At 39.1% G+C, this 20526-nt stretch overlaps 1 protein-coding gene and 1 pseudogene across 7 annotated transcripts in view; one reads left to right on the forward strand and one right to left on the reverse strand.

Annotated features, from left to right (window-relative positions):
• The window catches only part of MLIP (muscular LMNA interacting protein), a 239603-nt gene that overhangs the window by 175584 nt on the left and 43493 nt on the right, over positions 1–20526 (reverse strand). The gene's annotated exons all lie outside the window — the stretch shown is intronic.
• LOC139012792 (phosphatidylinositol 3-kinase regulatory subunit beta pseudogene) lies at positions 5479–9819 on the forward strand (annotated as a pseudogene).

Genomic DNA, 20526 nt, shown 5'->3' on the forward strand with positions numbered 1-20526 from the left:
GTATTAGAATGGAATGTCCTGGCAGAAGCAACTATGGAAAGCTGAAAACTGATACATGGGAGTGGTCAAGGTGATGCCGTTGTAATGAACCCAGTTATTAATAACTGGAAAGGAGCAAGGCCAAATATTATGGGCATGCCATTTGTGCAGCTTTGCCACACAGCTGCAATTTAGATGCATGCCCAGTAAAGTCTGGGTGACATAGGGAGGTACTTGTCAATCACTCCTGGGAGTAGGTCATTGGCCAGGGTAGGCATGGCCTCTGCAAGCACGGGAAGATTTACAAAACTCAAATTCCTAAACAAAGGAGTTCTCTTTCTTGCTCACACTGACTCCTGTCCTCTGGGATTCTCATGCTCCTACTCTCTTGCATTTGCTGTGGGCCATGTGGACCCCACACACAATGGACTAATGGCCTGCAACTAGCCTAATACTAAACAACCCAGATCCACCGTGGAACAGAAACTTTGGACACTAGCTTTGCTTCTAGCTTTACTACATCCCCAACTGCATCTTCTCCAGGCCTGGACTAAGGGAAATGGAACTTTGAAACCCAAGGATGTAATTCCATGCAAATAAAAATCACTCATCCTCCAATGAGAGTCTCAGAAATTTCTTCTTCTCAAGATATCATAAAGACCCAACCTCTAGCACCCAGTGGGGAGAGGGGTCCCCCACTTTCACTGGTGGATACTCCACTTCCACCAATACCAAGGTGTATGAGAAAGGGGCAACTTGCTACTGCAGAAAGGCACTCCAAGTCCCAATCCTTCGCCCTCCTATCCCCAGGAAAAGGATGCAGTTTAGCGGTTGGGCAAGGTCTCCAGGAGAGCACTGAGGTCCCCTATCTGAAGGGAGTGAGTGCTGAGTGCAGCCACTGGGCCTCTGATACCTGTGGCAAAGTTGAGAGAGGGATGGCAAACATCCCCAGAGATCTCAAGGCTACTGGTGTCCACCAGAAGCTGACAAAGTTACCAGCAACCCGTGAGGAGAAGGAAAAAGAGGAATGCTTGGAAAGCACCTATGGGTATCTATGGGCTGATTGTTACTCAGAGGTTTGTAAGCAGAGAAGAATGAAGTCAATCAGTCACTCACTACACTTACATAAAATATTCAGCGAGAAGGAGAGCAAGATTACTTTTGATGACAGATTCCCACAAGACTTCGTTTCTGCTCTGCTTACGACCTCCCAGAAAGCACCACAGTGCCATTTGAAGTAAATGAAGGCATGCTTCATGAAGCAGAATCCTAGGAAACTCCAAAAAACAGTTACTAATGGACTCTACCATAAACAGTTCTTCATTTCATTTGGAATGTGGCAGAGTTTAGAAGCTGAAGCAGAAAATACAAATACTGAAATCATGGGATTTGAAGTTTAATGGGAGAGTATTTCTACTCCCAAATTATAACATAAGGTTCATGAACTAAGATTTTTTTTTTTTTTAACAAACATATGTCCATATGAACTTTATCTACAATAATTTACCTTGGGGAGTTTATATGTCTATTTCATGTTTCTGCCATTTCACAAAATATTTTTAACTTTCTCTTGGAGTTAACTTAAAAACTAAGTTATAAAACAAGGAAACTAATTTTACTGCCTTAAAATTATACCTACAAAAAAAAAAAAACATAAACAGGTTAACTCACCATGACTTTGACTCTAAAAATAAAATCTGCTATTGAAAGAAAATTACTTATCATGAACTTAAAAGATGAGGAAAAACTGTTCCCAAGGAAGTTTCTGGAATTAGAAATAGTATGCAAATATGATTATAGTCTATGGAGGTGACAACTTTGATAGAGACAGTATTCATCATGGGAAAAATTTTACATTATGTTTTCATTGATTTCTAACTGAAATTTAACATTCCCTTCAACTATAAATGTAATCAATCAACCTCTGTAGAATTAGCACTATCTGTAACTTTGATACTTATTAAATTCATAATTTTTAAAAATATTGTATTGCAGATATAGCAAAATCACTGGTCGCTACTTTCAAATTATAAGAGTTATTAGACTCATCACCAAATTCTGTTATTGAATGAATAAAGAAGCACATACTACTGTCACAACTTTTTAAAAAATATGTTGATGCCCCAATTTCCGTATAAGTGGTTTCCCTTGAGGTGTGTATTTTAAATTATGCATGTAAAATAAAAATGCTAAAAGGGGACCATCAGCTTCCTCAAACTGACAAAAGGATGCATGGCCCAACAAATATTAGGAATCTCTGCCTTATATAATGAGTTCATTTATCATATTTGTTTTTCTTTGTCCAGGGCAGAAAAAAATTGCAGAACATCATAATAGCTGTGGAAAGGGTTCCTTGAGGTTAAAAAATAAATTTTGCATGTAATAAATTTGACATACCAATGCCTTTTCCAGAAACAAAAGAAGCAACATGGTCCCAGAGGCACATTACATAAACTGTCATCTTGAAAATCATTAGCTGGATATACCTACTTTATCTATGTAACCAAAATGTTAACAGAGGCTCTTTGCTTAAAGCAATCTAGTTTAACAAAGTGCCATTATCTAGGATATCAATCATAGAGAAGGTGGGGAAATCTGACATTATATCAAGCTGGGCTAGTCTCAGCATGATACTAAATACCTGGGAAAAAAATGAAGGCAAAACAACAAAAATGATGAATGAGGCATGGGGACTGACTGAGGTGAGACTGACTGAGGGGATACGTTGGATTGCTGTGTCTTGGTATAACAGTCAAGCAGTTGTGCACAGACAGCAGGAATGGGTCCTCCCTCAATGCGTAACACTACAGCGTCAAAGCAATCATTTGGTGTGTTCCTCCAAAAGGAACAGAGAGGGGGAAAAATGAAAAAAAATGAGGAACTGTATAGTGGGCACATTGCCATACAGATAAAAAAAAAAATGCTTAGCGCCCTAACCGGTTTGGCTCAGTGGATAGAGCGTCGGCTGCAGACTGAAAGGTCCCAGGTTCGATTCCGGTCAAGGGCATGTACCTTGGTTGCAGGCACATCCCCAGCAGGAGGTGTGCAGGAGGCAGCTGATCGATGTTTCTCTCTCATTGATGTTTCTAACTCTCTATCCCTCTCCTTTCCTCTCTGTAAAAAATCAATAAAATATATTTTTTTTAAAAAAATGCTTAGCAAAACAAACAAACAAAAAGGATTGTTGAATGAGCCAACACCTTGAATGCAACCACTCTGCATTTTGCCTGTATTTTTTCACAACTTTTCAAAAATTATGTTGATGAAACATGGTACCAAAGAGAAATAAGATATAGTTTAAGCTTACTTTGTAGTTTAGTCTGTTATGCTTGAAATAAAAATACTGCTGATTTGATCTTTTTTTATAAAGAACACTAGTGGCCCCGGACACGGATTTGTGCACCTTGAAAGGAACTGTGGGTGCCCTAACCGGTTTGGCTCAGTGGATAGAGCGTCAGCCTGCGGACCGAAAGGTCCCCGGTTCAATTCCAGTCAAGGGCATGTACCTTGGTTGCGGGCACATCCCCAGTAGAAGGTGTGCAGGAGGCAGCTGATAGATGTTTCTCTCTCATTGATGTTTCTAACTCTCTATTCCTCTCCCTTTCTCTCTGTAAAAAAACAATAAAATATATTTTAAAAAGAAAGGAACTGTGGGCCACAAGGCTGCAGTGGGCACAGGGATGCATCTCAGCCCGTCCTCTGTGCCCCCACTCAGGCCCTCCCACTGTGACCCCCTGGTCCCCTCTCTGCAGGCGAAGTCAGCAGGTGCGAGCAGCAGCTGCTGCCCCAATCGCCCCTCAGGAGCAGGGTGGAGAAGCCCTGAGGAACGATCGGGGCTGGCAGCCGCCGCTCACACCCACTGACAGTGCCAAGCAATGGGGGCTGGTGCTGGGCACCGGCAGCGGGTGCGAGCAGGACCAGCACCTGCAGCAGGTGTGAACGCCAGGCAGGACCATGGCGCAGGGGAGCAAAGAATTTTCAATAACCACCAGAGGCTCGCCCTGATGACAGCAACTGGCACCCTGCCTTGGTCTGGTGCCCCTGCACACCTGCTCCACCATCCAGCCAAAGCCTACAACCACCATGTTCTGCGCGTGCCCCCTGGTGGTCAGTGCACGTCATAGCAACCAGTTGTTCGGTTGTTCTGCTATTTGATCTATTTGCAGATTAGCCTTTTATTATACAGGATATTTTCTTACAATTTTGAGTATTTTATTTAATTTTGAACTTAAAAGCATAATTTTCATCATCAAGCAATTATAAAGGTCTCCACCTGAACATGTGTATGTAAAATACACTGAGTGGCCAGATTATTATGATCAGCCAGATTATTATGACCACCCCATTAGTATAATGAAGTGAATCAGTTATGCAAATAATAATAATAATAATAATAAAACCTTAAGAGTATTTTCTTAGGAAGTTTTCAATATTGAGTATTTTTGGAAGTGTCAATGAAGTACTGATGGGGTGGTCATAATAATCTGGCCACTCAGTGTACATTTGTTCTCTTTGTTATCTGTATACATACCAAAGAGAAAGGTTAATTCACTTTATTGGGAAGGAAAGGATAGCATTCACTGAATAATCCTGAAATTATCTCAAGAAGAAACAAACACAGGGTGGGACAAAAATCAGGCTTACAGTTGTTCATATAGAAAATAATAACTAATAAATACTAATACAAGAAGAAACTCTGTGTTTCACATACTCACAACTGAAAACCTACTTTTATCCCACCCTATATATTTCCTAGTTCTAATAAATAAATAAATAAAAATAAGCAAACCTAAATTGTGACCTCTGAATTGCAGACCTAGAGACACACGAAGATTCTTTGGACACTTGGAACACTTGAACATGAAGTGACTTAGACGTGTCCTGTATTAGTCAGGGCAATCAACATTCACCGGAAAAACAAACACCACTGAAATCTCTGTAGGTGAAGGTTAAAGTGTAATAGTGTCCTAGTCTCTAAGATGCTTCCCCACCTCTAACCCCCTCTTCCACTCTGACTACTCTGGGTGTTGGCATGTTTCTTCAGGGTCCCTTCACCTGCCAATGAATAGGAGAACACCTGACTCAGAGGATGTAATCCCAGAGATAGATGGTGGAGGACAGAAAAATAAACCTAGAAGCAAATTATGGCTGCAAATTCACAAGCTGGTGAATTTATGCCAGTTAACTAATTCTTTAAGCCTCAATTATATCATGGATCAAGTAATAGTTATAATATTCCCACTTCACAGAGTTGTTATGAGAGCAAAGCCAAAAACGTATTTATAAGGTTTAAGATTGCTTCTGATAGAGTGTCCCATTAATTATTTCATTAGACCAGGTTCAGTATTAACAGTTGGCCTTAACTGGATCAACAAGAACTTTTCTTTTGGATGTTTTAAATTTAGGGATGAATTGTTATAGCCCATCCTCCTCGTAAATGGCAAGGTTAAAGACATACTAGTAAAATTCAAAAGCCACTGATGACATGTCTCCATCCACATGACAACTCCAATATGTGATGGGAAAGAAACTGACAGGAAGAAAGAACTAGGGCTCGGTGCCCAGGGAATAACCTGGCTGCTGGAAATCCCAGCTTCAAATACTCCCGAGGGCCTGTACAGCCCAGTCTCAGGTGAGATCTGGATTGTCAAATTTGGCTTGGATGTGTGAATCAATACAATACTGTTTTGGCCTAAACTCTATACAGTTTGATTCCTTTCACTTACACCAGTCCTGTGTATTACAATGAAGATTTGGAGGTCTTATAGCACCCTGGATTTCCCGTTTCTGCCTACAATGTTCAAGGTATGGGCTATGTGCAGGACAGCTTTTACTTTGTGACTTGAATATTAAAACACAAAATTCATTTCAGGTGATTAGCACTTCAACCTAAGAAAGTCTCAAAATGTTGATTGCCTGTTTAGAAGAAGACAATAAAATTTAGCCTTAACTGAAAAAGTGATCAAATATAATTCCAGAAAGTGAATTGGAATAAGCTGATGATATTAAAAAATGGAAACTTTCATGTCTGTTTCTAAAGAATCTGCTACTTTAAGAATTCTGCAGCAGCTGTTGAAGGTTAATTAAGGTACAATTCTAAGAGAAAGAATTAAAGTGCCAATTTTACAATTCCCCTTTTGTTTTATTTCTAAACTATTTTATTGAACTTGCTGGGCATTTAATGTAATGACAACTATTAAACAGTACATCAAAGTCAATTTCTTCCTTTTATCCATTTCAGCATATTTGATTAATTCAGCTACAACTACATACTATGTGCTGAATTAATCTTAGTGTCATGCTAAAGATCAAATGCCAACTCATAAATTTTTAAATAATTTATAAGTTGTTCTCCCATTAATCTCAACCTCCCAGAAGAGACTGCGCATTGATAAATAAATGTCTTTGGTAAATTACAGTGTGTTTGCTTTCCACAAGGATACTGGACTTTCATGAAGTTTCCCAAATATTTTCATGTGTTGATGCCACTGATAAAGGCCAGAAAGCTTACGCAATTAGTTTTGAACACAAATCTCACTGGCCTGTAATGGAAATAAAAATACTCCTTAACTTCCACATTATTTCTGGATGAGACATCATTTTCTAATTAGTATTAAATTGATTTGAGGTCATGTGTTATCTCCCTTATTTGACTAAGAAGTCACTGAGAGCTGAGAGTGTAGTTTTTACTATTTGTAGTTGTAACAGCACTCCAACTCTGTGCTTTAGAAATAGGAGAGGTTCCACAAAGTGTTTGCTGAAGTAACAAACCACCTGCCAAACCAATCTACTTCTCATTAAATTATAATAATATAATGCTGGGGAAAAACATCTATTGCTTCCCTCGGTCCATATCTCTTTAAATTCTACTTAAACTGGCCTCCCCAAGTAAGCAAGCTTTATACTGCTGTACAGCATGACCAAAATACTAGAGAAAGTCCTCTTGCCTCCAAATATTCAGAAGTTTGTGCATATGCATGCATATGCATACATACTCATACTGCTTAGAATTCTTTCTCAAATGAGGAAAGAAAAGGCCATCAGTCTCTCATGCATCAATCTGAGCTAGTCAAAGTATTTATTTTGAGTCAAATATATTACACACATTTAATGCTGACAGAAGTCGAAAGCTGGCTATGTGTGTGCATATGCAGGGCGATACATAAAAGTGCTTATGCCTTTGACCTGATACATAGAAATGTTTATGCCTTCGACTTAATCATCCAATTTTTAGAATTTGTTTAAAATAAATAATATGAAAAACGGAAAACGTAGCAAAGACATTTATAACAGCATTTTAAAAGGAAAATATAAAAACAACCGAAATAGTCAATAATTGGAAAATTATTCAAGATTTATACAGAAGTTTGATGAATGATTCTATGGCTAAGATAAATGTAGAAAGAATACAAAAAAGTTATGTTGAGTGAACTAAATAAAATATGAAAATGATATATAGCTTTTGATTACAACTAGATACTATTCCAGTTGTATGAAAACTGGAAGAGATTGTGGGGGGAATTACACATACAGAGTCAGAAATCCATTTTTGTCTCATTGAAAAAATTATTTGAATAAATTAAAACTATTAAATTTGCAAAAAGTTTGAGATGAGTGGTAACTAAAATGTATATTGACTAGGTAAATCAGAGTTGGCCTAGACTGCCTGTTCCAGGAAGGGTTTCAGCAGCCCCTAAGCAACGGCTGGAAACCCAAGAGAACAGAGCACCAAAATTCGACCCAATTGTTTCAAATGCTATCTAAAATTGACCGGCCTGAAGCATCCCAGATTTCATAATCTTACTTGGACTTAATCATAAATAGCACTGATCTATTCTTCCTTTTGGTTCCTCTACTGCCTTTATGCTATAGCCTAAGAATTTTGTGATTGCTTTTTCCTAGGGAGAAACAATGATTTAGTAAGCATTCCTCCTTTGTGCAATTCCCTGTACACATTTAGCTTCCCCTTACAATCTCTTCCAGTTTTCATGCAACTGGAATCGTATGTAGTTGTAATCAAAAGCTATATATCATTTTCATATTTTATTTTGTTCTCTCAGCATTTAGTTAGTATTCCTCCTCTGTGAAATTCACTTTACACATCTTTAAATACGCATCTAAGTCCTCTTTTTTAAAAAAAGAGAATTTTATCTTTGATTCTTTTCAACTAGAGGTAGTTTTGATGTGGTAAGAAATGATTCTTTATAATCTATCTATCTATCTATCATCTATCTATCTATCTAAAGCCAACTACCGGAATGACCAGAATGACCAGAGACCAGAACACCACCGCCCCTCGCCCAGGCGGGCCCGCCCCCCAGGGAGCAGTTAGGGGCGCCCCTAGGCAATGTGATAGGGTGAGAGTTTGATGGGGGAAAGTCGAAGAAATAGAGGGGAAGGTCTTAAGGGTCTGCAGGGTTGGGGTGGTCGGCCTGGAGTAGGTTTGGAGTGTGCTGGGGAAGGAAGAGGAAGATTCAATTGGAAAATGGCTCAGCACAGTACCTTTCTCCTTGTGAACCAGGACGGCGCCAGCTGTGGACTGAATGGGCGGTTGTCTCACGAGTGCGCTTCGGACCGACATGTTCATGGCAGCGCAGCAGTACTCCCGAAACTTCACTGATTCCAAATAGTAAACAGCTATCAACTCCAAAGAACAGAAAAATCCTCTCCAACTAGAGGCCCTGGACTTGCAACACAACTGAAGGAAACACCATTTAAGGAGGAGCTAGAAAACCTGGAAGTATGCGGCCAGAGGACTGTGGGATTGTGGAGGACGCCTGGGCGCCTACCGCTAGAACGTGAGCCTGTTATTGCACATGTACATAGTCAGCCCTATAGTCCTCAGTCTGGCAGTATTTGGACGTGACTTCTGGCGGGAAATTATTTCTATTGAGGTTTGCTGTTCCCTTGCGGCGAGGAAGACCAGAATTAAAGGTTTCATTTGTTACCTTGGTTTGAAGCGGAGAACAAGAGCCCTGAGTACGACCAGCTCTACGAGGAGCACACACGCACCTCCCAGGAGCTGCAGATGAAGCGCACCGCCATCAAAGCCTTCAATGAAACCATCAAGATCTTCGAAGAGCAGGGCTAGACTCAAGAGAAGTGCAGCAAGGAGTATCTGGAGCGCTTCTGGCGTGAGTGCAATGAAAAAGAGATGCAGAGAATCCTGCTGAACTCGGAACAGCTCAAGTCTCACATGACCAAGATCCACAAGAGCCGCATGAAGCTGGAACAGGAGCTTCGGACACAGGCCGTGGACAACCGGGAGATTGATAAGCACATGAACAGCCTGAAGCCAGACCTCATGCAGCTGCACGAGATCCAGTTGGTATGGCTCACCCAGAAAGGTGCCCGGCAGAAGAAAATCACCGAGTGGTTGGGAATCAAAAATGAGCCTGAAGAGCAGTACGCACTGATGGAGGATGAGGATGACCTCCTCACCTTGAGGAACGAACCTGGCATGTGGGCAAGATCAACCGCTCGCAGGCTGAGGAAATGCTGAACGGCAGGTGGGATGGTACCTTCCTCATCCGTGAGAGCAGCCAGCGGGGCTGCTATGCCTGCTCTGTGGTGGTGGAAGGCGATACCAAGCACTGTGTCATCTACCGCACGGCCACTGGCTTGGGTTTTGCGGAGCCCTACAGCCTGTACGGGTCTCTGAAGAAGCTGGTGCTGCATGACCAGCACACCTCCCTCGTGCAACACAATGATGCACTTACCCTCACACTGGCACATCCCGTGCGAGCCCATCACCCGCCACCCCCTTCCCCACCACCCAGCCTGCTGACTCATACAGAGCAGGACTCCAACTTTCTGTCTGTCTGTCTCTCTTCTTTGTGAATCTTTCTCTGTCTCAATCTCTCTCTTGCTTTCTGAGTCTTTCTCTTCCTGTAGCTCTTTCTATCCCCATTTCTGTCCTCTCTGTCTCTTTTAGTCTCTGTACCTCTAAGTCTCTGTTGGAGGAGCATACCTCCTCCAGCCCATGCCCCCTTTCCCCATGGGCACTGCCCTCCCCTGGCTCTGGCTGCCCCCACCAGTTCCTACAGTTCCCCCAAGATCCCCCTGCCTGGACCTGCCACGTTTACAAAGGCCCCTTGGGTGCTCAGCCTCAGCCTGGGGTGGCCTGATTTTTAAGCCGTAGACCTGGGGTCAGGGCAGGAAGAAGGCAGAAAAGAACTTGGCTGGGCCACTTCCAAGAACCTGAGCTGTGGCATTTGGGGTCAGGGAGTCCCGCCCCACAGACCCAACTTCCCCTCCAAACCCTGAAGTGAAACCCGCACCGGTTACCCCACATGGAGCTGCTGCCCAGAAGTCCTCCTCCCCCAAAAGCAAAATTATTAAAAATAACTTCAAGAGCTGGGCCCTATCTGACCCCAGGCTTCCCAGGAACTGAGGCCGCTGCAGGTACTGCTGGGCCAGCCGAGATGCACCACTGCCCACAGTAACTTCGCTCCATGCAGTTTCAAGGCTTCTCCATGTTGGGTTCTGATTTTGTTTCCTTGACTGTAAACCCATTTTCTCCTCTTTTGGGACGAGAACCCCGGTTTTCTATGCTGCCATGGACCCCCCTCCTGCCTGCCCAGCCAGACTGGCAGGTGGGTTTTGTATGGTAGTTGATAGTGATGTGGATATAAAACATTGAACTCAAAAAAAAAAAAAAAAAAAGGAAAATGGGATGGTGACGAATAAGAAAATTTGGAGACAGTGAAGGGCAGTTTGTCCACACTATTGAGAGCTAAGAATTAGAGTTTAATTGGGATAGAAATCCTGCTAATAGCACCTGATGCCTGAAATCTGAGCACTCTACTTTTAGGTTTTCCAGTTCAAGTTTTTGGAGACTGCCTATTAAAACATTCCTGGTTGGAAAGTGTTTGTATAGAAACCCATAAGTATTAAGTATTTGCTGTGTTTTACCATTCTTAGCTCTCTGTAAGGAATATGGAATAATGTTAAATGCCTCATGTTCTCAAGAAGCTTGACTTTTAAAATAAAAAATAAAGAAGAAATATAAATATTAAAAATAAAGAAGAAGCTTGAGTTTTAGGGGCAAAATCAGGCAGCCAGGTGAGCAATTGGGGGCGACCAGGCCCGCAGGTGAGTGGTTAGGAGCCAGCGGTCCCAGATTGCGAGAGGGATATCCAACTGCCGGTTTAGGCCTGATCTGCGGGATCGGGCCTAAACTGGCAGTCAGACATCCCTCGAAAAGTCCCGGATTGCAAGAGGGTGCAGGCCGGGCTGAGGGACCCTTCGCCCCCCCCCCCCCCCCCCCCCCGTGCATGAATTTTGTGCACTGGACCTCTAGTTTAGTTAATAACAATAACAAACACACAATGAGCATTTATTGGGCACCATTCTGGGTGTTTATCATAGACCAATTCATTTTAGCCTCACAACAATCATACTTTGCAGGTACATTTATATTCTTCAGAGACAGAAACCAAGGAACAAAGAAGTTTATTGTTCACAATTTTACTAGTTTGAGCAGAACCAGAATGTATATACCTACCATCTAAATGAAGAGCTACTCAAGAGGGGAGGGGGGCTGGGAGACTGAGTGAAAAAGGTGAAGAGATTGAGGAGTACAGATTGGTAGTTACTAAATAGTCATAGGGATGTCAAGCTCAGCATAGGAAATATAGTCAATAATATTTTAATAACTAAGTATGGTGCTAGGTGGGTACTGGAAATATCAGGTGGGAGCACTTTGTAAAGTATATGATTTTTCTAACCACTATGCTGTACACCTGAAACTAACATAAAATAATATTGAATATAAACTGTAACTGAAAAAAATAAATATAAAATAAAAAAGAATCATTCAATCACTTTTAATACTACCTCTCTTTAGCCATTACTTTTCTCTTGTTAACAATCCTGACTCTTAGCAACATGGAAACACTATATTAAAGGAGATCCCCTGATAGGCAGCTGCTTGCTAATTCCAGATTCTTCCAAATCAGAACTCAGAAGTAATTGCAATAAGTGTATGTATACAGTTAAACTCCTTAATGTCTCAAATATTGTCAGTTGCTGAGGGTGCATTATTTGGTTTAATGTGAATCCATTCCTTTGTCTCTGGTGTTCCTGTATCCCCTCTGCCCTCCAGACTTTTCCTTATTAGTTCCAAAAACTGCAGCTGACCTTAATTCATACAAGGGAGAAATATTTATCTTGCTACCAAAATTTAGAGGCTTTTCAAAGAGACTTTGAGTCTCACGACTCTTGTATCACACACTCTTCCATACTATGCTGATAAACTGAATACCCATACAGCATTAGGATTCAATGGTGCTGAGGAACAAACCTCCAGGATGCTTTATTTTAGCCATCAGCAGCCAGCGACCTGATACTGTGAAAATCTAATGCTTCTTTCTAATGCTTTCTGATGCTTCTTTCCCCAAAATTGAATAAGTTTAAGTACAAGGAAACACTAATGGAAGTTCTTGATAAAAGGAAGTATTTAATTTAAATCTATACATGGGCTTTCTAACTCTTTGTACCAAGTAAGTTCAGCATACTAGTAGAATTCTGAAAGAACACAATGGATTCTCTATTTTATTGCCTGCGGCAATAAAATCTGAAATAAGATTTTCTTTTTATAGACTATGAAAGCGTGCATGCACACACACACACACACACACACACACACACCACTGCCCTAGTTCTGCCTTCCCCTACACATCTAATCATGTCTATTTTTAAAAACCTTTGACTTTTTGGGGGGATGAATCTATCTTGATTTCTTGAGCCATAACAATATTGACGAGGTAAATCTAAATAGTTTAAATTGCTTAATACCTATTTGTAGTACATTTACGCCTATAAACAAAAATATTAATTGTATATACAGAGTTAGCACACCATAATCAAACATACCAAGGTCATAATATTTTTACCATATGCAAGATTTTTCCTGTAAATATTATAAAATAGGTATTATTCAAATGTAATTTTTTCTTCAATTATTTTTAAAAGTGCACACACACACACACGTGTGCATACACATTGACACAGAGTATTAGGAGTTCTCAGGTTAAAAGAGAAACAAGGTGGTGGGGGAAGGTGAAGGAACTGAGGAATCGAGGCAAAAAGAAAAATTTGACCCATTTTAATTCTGGCCCTGACCATTCATTTATTCATTCAACAAACATTTATTCAGTGGCCACTGCGTGACAGGCACAAGATCTAATTTATGTTCAAAAATATATGAAGAAGCTATTTTAAACTTGACTTTTTCCCTTTTTCATTTGTTTTCCAATGGATAATTTCCTTTATCATTTTTTCCACTTTAAAAAACTGAGAAATAAATATTAAAGCCAATTCAGGATTCATAGAGGCTTAGAGCAGAATGCCTCACCTCTCTCTCTCTTCTTTCGCCTTCATCCTATGACACTCCTGAGGACCGTAAATTAAAGAGCCTCTGCCTTCAGGTTACAGAAAAGACTTCAGAAAGGTGAGCAATTGTAGACTAGGCCTAGACCATAGATCATCTTAAAGTCTAACACAGTTTTGACTTCATCATGGAGGACAACTATAAAGTTTTTAAAAAAGAAAACAGTCTGATTTATTGTAAGGAGGCTTTTATGGCTATTCACCTGGCTGTGACACATACAGTGTAAAGGAGACATTTACAAAAGTCCCTTAAATGCCCCCAAGAAATTATCTGTGGACAATAGATAGATTGAATTCAAACAATGTTATAAAGAAAGCTTTGTCTGAATTTGACAACTGAGGGGAGTCAGGGGTAGGAAAATGGGAAAGTAAAAATTGTGATTAGGATAATAAGGGTATCATTAATAGAAAAGGAGAGTAGGAAGAACAGCCTGTTGGGGTGAACTAATACATTAGAATAGTGTTTGGGTTGGAAGTAAGGAACACGACAAAGAAGTCTAGATTTAAGTCTGATATTAAAAGTAATTTGTTCTCTGATTTGGTTAATTTGCCCCAGTCATTCAGATAGAAAGAACTGGAATTTATGTCTCTGAATGCTATTTCCTTTTTGAACAAAAAAGTGTCTAATGTAAAATCAAGTCAGTTAGAAAGAATTAAGAACTCTCCAAAAAAATTAAATATTTTAAATGTATAGAGCAAAATTTAGTACATTTCAAAGCAAAGATTTTTATAAGACAGTAGTTTTAAGAACAGATCTAACCAACTTGCGAGAGTAATGGGATAGTAAAATCTCTAGGCAGTTCTTATACTAGGCCTAGGACTTTTAAACTAACTTTTGTCTTACTTTCATCCCTTCTAAGATTGTCCTGCATAACCCACCTGTACATAACACTCTGATCACTTCTGGTTTTCATATCTGCACTGGTCATATTATTACAATACAATTTACAATCATTTTTTATATCAAGTCTCCAGTGTAAACTTTTTGAGGGCAAGGATGATATATTACTCATTTTTATATTCTAACTCTAGCACAATGTTTAATCCATAAAAGATCTCATTTTTTTCAATGTCATTTAACTTCAATTTGTATGTTTTGTCTCTGGAATGAAATAAATTCTTCAAAGGCTAGAGCCTGGTGCCTAGTACAAAGATGTGGGCACAATGGAATAATAATGACACCATTGAGTATGATGTTGGCTGAAGGTTGTCATATATGGCCTTTATGATGTTGACGTACTTTCCTTCTATAACCATTTTATTGAGTGTTTTAATCATAAATGGATGTTGTATCTTATCAAATGCTTTTCTATACCTATTAATAAGATCATATCATTTTTCTCTGGCCAGTGTTTCTCAGTGGTTAGAGTATAAGCCCACAGACAGAAGGGTCATGGGTTTTATACCTGGTCAAGGCCATGTACCTGGGTTGCAAGTTCAATCCCTAGCCCAGTCCAGGTGCATGAGGGAGGCAACCAATCAAAGTTCTCTCTCTCTCTCTCTCTCTCTCTCTCTCTCTCTCTCTCTCTCCCCCCTCTCCATCTCCTTCTCCCTTCCTCTTTCTCTAAAAATCAATAAAAATATTTTTTGAAATAAAAATAAAATAAGTATTAGCTGAATGACTAGAGGCATAGGGAGATAGCATGGCTCAGGAAAGAATGCAAAGTGGGAGTCACATCTCACAACTGTGACCTCCACACATAATCATTAACCACATACCCAACAAACATTCTCATCCAGCTGAGGTTTGCTTCCTGTTTTCTCTTACCTGGCCCTTTGGAAACACTTAAGAACATTGATTTTTATCAGTGAAAGGTCAAATTGCAATACAGGTAATAACTTCTCTCCTAAGATTTCTTACATCTCGGTTGAACTTGTTAAGAAGAAAGAGTTGCTAAAATAACTATGATTCAGGAAAATGTCATTTCAGCATGCAGCGCTTTAGAACTTTGACTAGAAGGCCACATTTAAGATATAACATTGTCATCTTTTACAAGTAGAGGAGGTAACTACAGCTTTCAGTAACTCAAGTGGTATCTAGACATTTCTGAGAGAATACTTAAAACTACATAAGATTTCTCCAGACACATAGCAATTTATATGTCATTTCCACTTTTACACTATCCTAATTCTCTACATTTATAGAATGTAATACTATTATACAAGAGCATTATGTTTACTCTTAAAAATCTTCCAACAAAAGTCTACATTTTAGACAGACTTTTGGGGAAATAAACACATAACCATTACGGATGAACTAGATTTATTTCCAATCAAGGTTCAAACTATTTTGAGAACAAGGAAACACCAACCATAGAAAAGAAAATAAATTTGACCATGGAATGATTTTCTAATCAAAACCAAAGTGCATAACAGCTAACAAATTTAGACACATTCTACCATTCTTTTTCTTTCTAAACAACCATTAACTACATAACCAGTCACTATAGAGAAATGCTAGACATGCCAAAATACTAACTTGTTACTTATGGTCAGCAGAATATTTAAAATAACATTCCCTGGTGAATCCAGGGTCATTCACTCATGAACATTGAAATGAGAACATTGCAGATGATTATTTCCCTCTGACACTCACATTCCAAAGTTTTTTTTAATTGCCACCAAATTTTAATTCCTATCCTATTTTTCTCCCCTATATATTCATCTTCTTTCAATTTTGAGAATAAAGAAGAGGCATTGAAGGGAATTAGCAGTGATATTTTAACAATAATATGGCAAGACTCATGGGAATGTCTGAGTTTTGCAAATTATCTCAACTTCAAAAAGTTCCAAGGGAGCAACATGCACAAAGGCAAATCAAAGTAACATTTTATTAATAACTGTTCAAATAGCAGATAGATTTGAGGCCTAAGTGCGATCTTTTTCTTTATCCAAAAAATAAGTAGAACCAGCACATTCAGTCGAAAGGAACACAGAAAAGAAAGGAGAAAAAGCAAGCTAGGTACCTAGAGAAAGGTGTCTGAATACACGATTCATAGCTTTGAAGATGTAAGAGTCAAAATTCTCATTCTCTCTCTCTCTCTCTCTCCCCACTTTGCCTCCCTGCATTAAACAAGTACATATATCAAACCTATACATCAGTTTCAAAATTACAATATATTATTAGATATTATTATTATTATTGTTATTATATATTATTATTAACTTGTAGTACTTTCCTTGGTTGTTGTTGAAACCATGCAGGTTTAGCTTTAAGCTCCAATTTACTCCAGTGGAAGGAGGAGGTAAGTCAATGTCCATATAACTTTCTCTGTAGCCCCTCCTTTTTCTCCTTCTATCTGTCTTTATCCTCCCCTAGACATTTGGTTCCTACCTCAACTAATTGTGAATTACAATTATCTTTCAGCCAATATCTGATATTTGAGGGGCCAATGTTACCAGCAACTTTTTGAGAGAGGCCTGGATAAGGAAACTGTTTCTTTTCATTTAAACCAATGTGGCTTCAATTCCTAGTCATATATTTAGTGTTCATCAATGTCACTTTCTCAAGGAGACTGTTCCTGGCCTCTTGATCGAAATGAAATACCTCTGTGTTTTATGTTTTCCCTTTGTAATCCTAATCACATAGTTATTTGTTATTTGTAAGACTGCCTTTCTTGTTAGAATGTAAGCACTATAAAGGCAGGCAGATGGCCACAAGCCCATACAGCACATCTGCGCTGCTTAGATAAATAAAGGTCTCCCTTCCCCCAGCCACATGTGGGCCTTCGCCAAGGATCAGGCTGACCAAGGCGAATGCTGCCTGCACTTCAGTCCACTCATGCCCTTGGCAGGAATTTGCCCAGCACACACAATGCCCTAAAGGCAGAGACCATAACTGTGTTTTTCCCATTATAATCCCAGTACCTAACAGAGTCTGGCACAAGGAAGATGCTTAGTAATTATTTAGCAAATTGAATTTTAATACTTGAAATTTTGACATTAAAAAGACCTAATTATAAAAATAGCCTTTCAATTAATATGCCCAATTTATTTCCTACATCTTTCCCTTTTTACCCCTTTTAAAACACATACACACAAACACACACATAATCTTCACACAATGTAAATTTTTGTTCCAAGTCTGTCATCCAAAATTATCTGCTTATAATAGCCTTATTACTATAATCTAGCTTTACAATGAAAGTTTCAGAGGTAAAGTAGAAAAACTATAGAAATTAACACAATGTATTATTACAAATTTTCTCCCCTGTTAATAACTATTAATATGCTTTTTAAACATTAAGTCTCTATTTTTACCTCCCTGTCCCATAGAGTTTGTAAAGTCCTCCTGTATTCTCTTGATAAAATGGGGCTCTATTTGAATGTAGAGATTGCTTTCTGTATCTTGCAATCCTTAAAGAAAAATATTTTAATGCAATCAGGGCATTGATTTTGATCAAAAATATATATGTGGGAGATATGCATAAATGAGATTCCCAACAATAAGTTATACACAAACAGAACAAACTGCATCAAAAAATTAAGAGACTTGCCATGGCTGGGCATGCCCAAGCAGGGGTGTTGAGCATTAGAGGGAATTGAGCAAAAGAAATAAAACAAGAGAGAGAGAGAACTCATGGACATAAACAACAATATAGTGATTGTGAGAGACCATAACTGTGTTTTTCCCATTATAATCCCAGTACCTAACAGAGTCTGGCACAAGGAAGATGCTTAGTAATTATTTAGCAAATTGAATTTGTGAATTACAATTATCTTTCAGCAAATTCCACAATATAGTGATGTGGAAGAGAGCATAGAGTAGATAAATGGTAATAAAAAAATTTTTATTTGAATTTTTTAAAAATGAAAAACACATCAGATAAATCTCAATTGAAGGACATTCTACAAAATGTGTGGTCAGCACTCATCAAAACTGTCAAAGTCATCAAAAACAAGAAAAGTCAAAAAACTGTCACAGCCAAGAAAAGCCTAAGGATATGTAATAACTACATGTAATATGGTATTCTGGACCTGATTCTGGAACAGAAGAGCATTAAGAAATAACTAGTCCATACTGCCCAAAGCAATCTATAGATTCAATGCACTCCCCATTAAAATACCAATGGCATATTTCACAACCTAAAATACTCTCCAAAAATTTGTATGGAATAAAAAAAGACCCCAAATAGCTGCAGCAATCCTGAGAAAGAACAAACTTGGAGGATTCACAAAATCGTGCATATAAGCATAACCAATGGACACAGACAGTAAAGGGGTGAGGGCATGTGCTGGGGGGGGCGGGCGGGGACGTGGGTGGGAAGAGGTCAATGAGGGGAAAAACATGTAATACTTTCAACAATAAAGAATTTTTTAAAAAAAAATAAGGAGATCTGAATAAAGTATAGATATTTGTTAAATTATTTTTAAAAAGAAATGAGTTGGCATTTGTCAGAGATATCATAAAGAGATTTCTGCAGGAAGGAGGAAAGTTACTGGAGAACTATATTCTCAACTTCTCCTAAGAATACATGTTCTGCTGCCCAAAAAAGGGAGTACTACCCCTACCCGCTATGAATGCAAATTGAAAGGTATTTTATTAATTATCCTTTATGGATAGCAAATGTAATAGAATTGCTAGGAATACATTTTGTTGTGAGTTCACTGATGAAATCTCAAGGTTAGTTTGACTCACTTCTGCATCCCAAGGCTGTGCTCCTACCAGGGCTGCAGCTACTGAACCTTCCAGAGCTCAGGCTCTGGAACAGACTTCAGTCTACCCAGTGGAGCAGCTCTACTGAATCATGTTTTCAGGGTTTGGGGTCAGAGCCAGCATGAAGGGCTATCTCTGCCACTAACTAGCTGTGCATGCCCTTGAGCAAGTCATTTAAATTCTCAATGCCTCATTTCCTGCTCTGGAAAATTAGGATAGAAGGAATACCAACATCACCTGGGCTATTGTGAGAAGTAAATGGGTGAATATATAGAAAGTACTTAGAATCTTGCCTGACATGGGTAAGTACCCAATAAATGTTAACCGTATGCCGTTGGGTAATTTTCTTTCTTTTCTGTGCCTTAGTTTTCTCATTTATAAAGCATGTACCAAAATAACATTCTACCTTAGAGCAGTGTGAAAACCACAAGAGAGACGTAAAAAGGCTTTGGAATATTTATCAGCTCCTATGCAAATACTAGGAGGGAATAAAACTAATATTATGAACTTTAAGCAAATTTTTTCCTATCTCTCTTCCTTCAGTTGCAAACACTTTTTAAACTATTTTCCTATTCACTCTGTAAGAGAAATGTTTCACTGAAAAGAGCTAGGAATTTTACATCAGACTAGACAATAGTTGTAGAAATAAAGGCATTTTTGCCTGTAAGCTTCTAGAAATGGGTTTTAGCATTTTTCTACATATAAAAGACTGGGGCATTTTTAGTATTACAGAGTGAACTAAAAATATGCTACATAAAAAATATAAAAGCATTCTTTCAGAAACAGAACAAGTCTCTCAATCCTGAGTCTCCCACTATTTACTTCTGCAAGTACTCCCTAGTACATCGATTCATAAAGCAGCCTATCAGAGGTGCAGGGAGCAGAATGACCTCCAACAAAAAGAAAGAGCAACGTCTTCTCAAAATGGGGGACAGAAGATAGAAGAAATGAGCAGAGCCTCTATGAATTGCTCCCAGAGGCCGGCTTGACCTTTCACGTTCAAGCTGCTGTACAGTGCGTTCCACTTCAGTTTTTCAAAGAAATTTTACAATTTCCCAAACTTGGGTAACTGAGAGCCAAAACTTAAAGATGCAAATACAAAGTGTTGCATTTAGAGCAAAGAAAGGATTGCCTATGTGCATGATGGATAAGTCAATAGTGGGTCCTATGAATGAGGCTGAGGAAGGGGGTAGGTGGTTTACAACCATGACATGTGTCCACAGTGTGATATGCTAACAAAGTAATTGAAGAAAGTATTAAACTTAATATGTCATTGTTTTCTTATTATAAAAGTGGTATATGGCTGTTGTAGAAAAGCTTGAAAATAATGAAATACATATTTTTTAAATATTTATATATAACTAGAGGCTTAGTGCATGAAATTCGTGCATGGGAGGGGGGTCCCTCAGCCCGGCCTGTACCCTTTCCAATCCAGGACCCCTTGGGGGATGTCCGATTGCTGGTTTAGGCCCGATCCCACAGTCAAATCCCTCTCACAA

The sequence above is a fragment of the Myotis yumanensis genome, unplaced genomic scaffold, assembly GCF_028538775.1.
Source record: "Myotis yumanensis isolate MYYU_CA2020_CCGP unplaced genomic scaffold, mMyoYum1.0.hap1 SCAF_6, whole genome shotgun sequence".
NCBI lineage: Eukaryota > Metazoa > Chordata > Mammalia > Chiroptera > Vespertilionidae > Myotis > Myotis yumanensis.